Source organism: Colletes latitarsis, unplaced genomic scaffold (genome assembly GCF_051014445.1).
Source record: "Colletes latitarsis isolate SP2378_abdomen unplaced genomic scaffold, iyColLati1 scaffold0013, whole genome shotgun sequence".
Classification (NCBI taxonomy): Eukaryota; Metazoa; Arthropoda; class Insecta; order Hymenoptera; family Colletidae; genus Colletes; species Colletes latitarsis.
In genome coordinates, this window is record NW_027488368.1 from 23,768,932 (window position 1) to 23,775,773 (window position 6,842).

The following is a 6,842-nucleotide window of genomic DNA, read 5'->3' on the forward strand; positions in this document are numbered from 1 at the left end:
GATCTGTTCAACGAGTATGTGAAGTGTGCGAAAGTATGAGCCTGATGAGGGCAAATCCTAGACTTAACCCAGACCTAACAAGCGATATCCTCTAAAATATTTATCAAGACCAGGTTTAATTGAATGTTTCAGTGTGGTACCACATTACTATGTGATCCAAACCAGAAAATAACCCAGGATCTGTTCAACAAGTATGTGAAGAATGCGAAAGTATGAGTCTCATGAGTGTAAACCCCAGGCCCAACCTAGACCTAACATGCGTTATCCTCAAAAATATTGATCGAAACCTGGTTTAATCGACTGTTTCAGTGTGGTACCACATTACTACGTGACCTAAACCAGCAAAAACCCAGGATCTGTTCAACAAGTATGTGAAAAACGCGAAAGTATGAGCCTGATGAGGGCAAATCCCAGACCTATCCCAGATCTAACTTGCGTTATCCTCTAAAATATTGATCGAAACCAGGTTTAATTGACTGTTTCAGCGTGGTACCACATTACTACGTGATACAATCCAGTAACAGCCCAGGATCTAGCCATGAAGTATGAGAAATATGCGAAAGTATGAGCCTGATGAGGGCAAATCCTAGACCTAACCCAAACCTAACATGCGTTATCCTCTAAAATATTTATCACGACCAGGTTTAATTGACTGTTTCAGTGTGGTACCACATTACTACGTGATCCAATCCAGAAATAGCCCAGGATCTAGCCATGAAGTATGAGAAATATGCGAAAGTATGAGCCTGACGAGGGCAAATACTAGACCTAACCCAGACCGAACATGCGTTATCCTCTAAAATATTTTTCATGACCAGGTTTAATTGATTGTTTCAGTGTGGTCCCACATTACTACGTGATCCAAACCAGAAATAGCCCAGGATCTAGCCATGAAGTATGAGAAATATGCGAAAGTATGAGCCTGACGAGGGCAAATCCTAGACCTAACCCAGACCTAACATGCGTTATCCTCTAAAATATTTATCAAGACCAGGTTTAATTGATTGTTTCAGTGTGGTCCCACACTACTACATGACCCAAACCGGAAAAAACCCAGGATCTGTTCAACAAATATGTGAAAAACGCGAAAGTATGATCCTGATGAGGGCAAATCCCAGACCTATCCCAGACCTAACTTGCGTTATCCTCTAAAATATTGAACGAAACCAGGTTTAATTGACTGTTTCAGCGTGGTACCACAATACTACGTGATACAATCCTGAAACTGCCCAGGATCTAGCCATGAAGTATGAGAAATATGCGAAAGTATGACCCTGTTGAGGGCAAATCCTAGACCTAACCCAAACCTAACATGCGTTATCCTCTAAAATATTTATCAAGACAAGGTTTAATTGAATGTTCCAGTGTGGTACCACATTACTACGTGAACCAAACCAGAAAAAACCCAGGATCCGTTCAACAAGTATGTGAAGAATGCGAAAGTATGAGTCAGATGAGTGAAAATCCCAGGGCTAACCTAGACTTAACATGCGTTATCCTCTAAAATATTGATCCAAACCAGGTTTAATGGACTGTTTCAGTGTGGTACCACTTTACTACGTGATCCAAAGCAGAAAAAACCCTCGATCAGGTCAACATGTATGTTAAAACTGCGAAAGTATGACCCTGATGTAGGCAAATCCCAGGCCTAACCTAGACCTAACATGCGTTGTCCTCTAAAATATTGATCGAAACCAGGTTTAGTTGACTGTTTCAGTGTGGTACCACATTACTACGTGATCCAATCCAGAAATAGCCCAGGATCTAGCCATGAAGTATGAGAAATATGCGAAAGTATGAGCCTGACGAGGGCAAATCCTAGACCTAACCTAGACCTAACATGAATTATTCTCTAAAATATTGATCGAAACCAGGTTTAATTGACTGCTTCAGTGTGGTCCCACGTTACTACGTAATCCAATCCAGAAATAGCCCAGGATCTATCCATGAAGTATGAGAAATATGCAAAAGTATGAGCCTGACGAGGGCAAATCCTAGACCTAACCCAGACCTAACATGCGTTATCCTCTAAAATATTTATCATGACCAGGTTTAATTGAGTGTTTCAGTGTGGTCCCACATTACTACGTGAGCCAGACCAGAAATAGCCCAGGATCTGTTCAACAAGTATGTGAAGAATGCGAAAGTATGAGCCTGATGAGAGCAAATCCCAGACCTATCCCAGATCTAACATGCGTTATCCTCTAAAATATTTATCAAGACCAGGTTTAATTGAATGTTCCAGTGTGGTACCACATTACTACGTGAACCAAACCAGAAAAAACCCAGGATCCGTTCAACAAGTATGTGAAGAAAGCGAAAGTATGAGTCTGATGAGTCAAAATCCCAGGGCTAACCTAGATCTAACGTGCGTTGTCCTCTAAAATATTGATGGAAACCAGGTTTAATTGACTGTTTCAGTGTTGTACTTCATTACTACGTGATGCAATCCAGAGAAAGCCCAGGATCTAGCCATCAAGTATGAGAAATATGCGAAAGAATGAGCCTGATGAGAGCAAATCCCAGACCTAACCTAGACCTAACATGAATTGTTCTCTAAAATATTGATCAAAACCAGGTTTAATTGACTGTTTCAGTGTGGTACCACATTACTACGTGATCCAATCCAGAAATAGCCCAGGATCTAGCCATGAAGTATGAGAAATATGCGAAAGTATGAGCCTCACGAGGGCATATCCTAGACCCAACCCAGACCTAACATGCGTTATCCTCTAAAATATTGAACGAAACCAGGTTTAATTGACTGATTCAGCGTGGTACCACATTACTACGTGATACAATCCTGAAACTGGCCAGGATCTAGCCATGAAGTATGAGAAATATGCGAAAGTATGACCCTGTTGAAGGCAAATCCCAGGCCTAACCTAGCCCTAACACGCGTTGTCCTCTAAAATATTGATGGAAACCAGGTTTAATTGACTGTTTCAGTGTTGTACTTCATTACTACGTGATGCAATCCAGAAAAAGCCCAGGATCTAGCCATCAAGTATGAGAAATATGCGAAAGAATGAGCCTGATGAGAGCAAATCCCAGACCTAACCTAGACCTAACATGAATTGTTCTCTAAAATATTGATCAAAACCAGGTTTAATTGACTGTTTCAGTGTGGTACCACATTACTACGTGATCCAATCCAGAAATAGCCCAGGATCTAGCCATGTAGTATGAGAAATATGCGAAAGTATGACCCTGATGTGGGCAAATCCCAGGCCTAACCTAGCCCTAACACGCGTTGTCCTCTAAAATATTGATGGAAACCAGGTTTAATTGACTGTTTCAGTGTTGCACTTCATTACTACGTGATGCAATCCAGAAAAAGCCCAGGATCTAGCCATCAAGTATGAGAAATATGCGGAAGAATGAGCCTGATGAGAGCAAATCCCAGACCTAACCTAGACCTAACATGAATTATACTCTAAAATATTGATCGAAAGCAGGTTTAATTGACTGTTTCAGTGTGGTCCTACATTACTACGTGATCCAAACCAGAAAAAACCCAGGATCCGTTCAACAAGTATGTGAACAATGCGAAAGTATGAGTCTGATGAGTGAAAATCCCAGGCCAAACCTAGACCTAACATGCGTTATCCTCAAAAATATTGATCGAAACCTGGTTTAATCTTCTGTTTCAGTGTGGTACCACATTACTATCTGATCCAAACCAGAAAATAACACAGGATCTGTTCAACGAGTATGTGAAGTGTGCGAAAGTATGAGTCTGATGAGGGCAAATCCCAGACCTATCCCAGACCTAACATGCGTTATCCTCTAAAATATTTTTCATGACCAGGTTTAATTGATTGTATCAGTGTGGTCCCACATTACTACGTGATCCAAACCAGAAATAGCCCAGGATCTAGCCATGAAGTATGAGAAATATGCGAAAGTATGAGCCTGACGAGGGCAAATCCTAGACCTAACCCAGACCTAACATGCGTTATCCTCTAAAATATTTATCAAGACCAGGTTTAATTGATTGTTTCAGCGTGGTACCACAATACTACGTGATACAATCCTGAAACTGCCCAGGATCTAGCCATGAAGTATGAGAAATATGCGAAAGTATGACCCTGTTGAGGGCAAATCCTAGACCTAACCCAAACCTAACATGCGTTATCCTCTAAAATATTTATCAAGACAAGGTTTAATTGAATGTTCCAGTGTGGTACCACATTACTACGTGAACCAAACCAGAAAAAACCCAGGATCCGTCCAACAAGTATGTGAAGAATGCGAAAGTATGAGTCTGATGAGTGAAAATCCCAGGGCTAACCTAGACCTAACATGCGTTATCCTCTAAAATATTGATCCAAACCAGGTTTAATGGACTGTTTCAGTGTGGTACCACTTTACAACGTGATCCAAAGCAGAAAAAACCCTCGATCAGGTCAACATGTATGTTAAAACTGCGAAAGTATGACCCTGATGTAGGCAAATCCCAGGCCTAACCTAGACCTAACATGCGTTATCCTCTAAAATATTGATCCAAACCAGGTTTAATGGACTGTTTCAGTGTGGTACCACTTTACTACGTGATCCAAAGCAGAAAAAACCCTCGATCAGGTCAACATGTATGTTAAAACTACGAAAGTATGACCCTGATGTAGGCAAATCCCAGGCCTAACCTAGACCTAACATGCGTTGTCCTCTAAAATATTGATCGAAACCAGGTTTAATTGACTGTTTCAGTGTTGTACTTCATTACTGCGTGATGCAATCCAGAAAATAACCCAGGATCTGTTCAACGAGTATGTGAAGTGTGCGAAAGTATGAGTCTGATGAGTGAAAAACCCCGGCCTAACCTAGACCTAACATGCGTTATCCTCAAAAATATTGATCGAAACCTGGTTTAATCGACTGTTTCAGTGTGGTACCACATTACTATGTGATCCAAACCAGAAAATAACACAGGATCTGTTCAACGAGTATGTGAAGTGTGCGAAAGTATGAGTCTGATGAGGGCAAATCCCAGACCTATCCCAGACCTAACATGCGTTATCCTCAAAAATATTGATCGAAACCTGGTTTAATCGACTGCTTCAGTGTGGTACCACATTACTACGTGACCCAAACCAGCAAAAACCCAGGATCTGTTCAACAAGTATGTGAAAAACGCGAAAGTATGAGCCTGATAAGGGCAAATCCCAGACCTATCCCAGTCCTAACTTGCGTTGTCCTCTAAGATATTGATGGAAACCAGGTTTAATTGACTGTTTCAGTGTTGTACTTCATTACTACGTGATGCAATCCAGAAAAAGCCCAGGATCTAGCCATCAAGTATGAGAAATATGCGAATGTATGAGCCTGATCAGGGCAAATCCTTGACCTAACCCAAACCTAACATGCGTTATCCTCTAAAATATTTATCAAAACCAGGTTTAATTGAATGTTTCAGTGTGGTACCACATTACTACGTGAACCAAACCAGAAAAAACCCAGGATCCGTTCAACAAGTATGTGAAGAATGCGAAAGTATGAGTCTGATGAGTGAAAATCCCAGGGCTAACCTAGACCTAACATGCGTTATCCTTTAAAATATTGATCCAAACCAGGTTGAATGGACTGTTTCAGTGTGGTACCACTTTACGACGTGATCCAAAGCAGAAAAAACCCTCGATCAGGTCAACATGTATGTGAAAAACTGCGAAAGTATGACCCTGATGAGGGCAAACCCCAGGCCTTACCTTTGACCTAACACGCGTTGCCCTCTAAAATATTGATGGAAACCAGGTTTAGTTGACTGTTTCAGTGTGGTACCACATTACTACGTGATCCAATCCAGAAATAGCCCAGGATCTAGCCATGAAGTATGAGAAATATGCGAATGTATGAGCCTGATGAGGGCAAATCCTTGAACTAACCCAAACCTAACATGCGTTATCCTTTAAAATATTGATCCAAACCAGGTCTAATGGACTGTTTCAGTGTGGTACCACTTTACTACGTGATCCAAACCAGAAAAAACCCAGGATCCGTTCAACAAGTATGTGAAGAATGCGAAAGTATGACCCTGATGAGGGCAAACCCCAGGCCTTACCTTTGACCTAACACGCGTTGCCCTCTAAAATATTGATGGAAACCAGGTTTAGTTGACTGTTTCAGTGTGGTACCACATTACTACGTGATCCAATCCAGAAATAGCCCAGGATCAAGCCATGAAGTATGAGAAATATGCGAAAGTATGAGCCTGACGAGGGCAAATCCTAGACCTAACCTAGACCTAACATGAATTATTCTCTAAAATATTGATCGAAACCAGGTTTAATCGACTGCTTCAGTGTGGTACCACATTACTACGTGACCAAAACCAGCAAAAACCCAGGATCTGTTCAACAAGTATGTGAAAAACGCGAAAGTATGAGCCTGATAAGGGCAAATCCCAGACCTATCCCAGTCCTAACTTGCGTTGTCCTCTAAGATATTGATGGAAACCAGGTTTAATTGACTGTTTCAGTGTTGTACTTCATTACTACGTGATGCAATCCAGAAAAAGCCCAGGATCTAGCCATCAAGTATGAGAAATATGCGAATGTATGAGCCTGATGAGGGCAAATCCTTGACCTAACCCAAACCTAACATGCGTTATCCTCTAAAATATTTATCAAAACCAGGTTTAATTGAATGTTTCAGTGTGGTACCACATTACTACGTGAACCAAACCAGAAAAAACCCAGGATCCGTTCAACAAGTATGTGAAGAATGCGAAAGTATGAGTCTGATGAGTGAAAATCCCAGGGCTAACCTAGACCTAACATGCGTTATCCTTTAAAATATTGATCCAAACCAGGTTGAATGGACTGTTTCAGTGTGGTACCACTTTA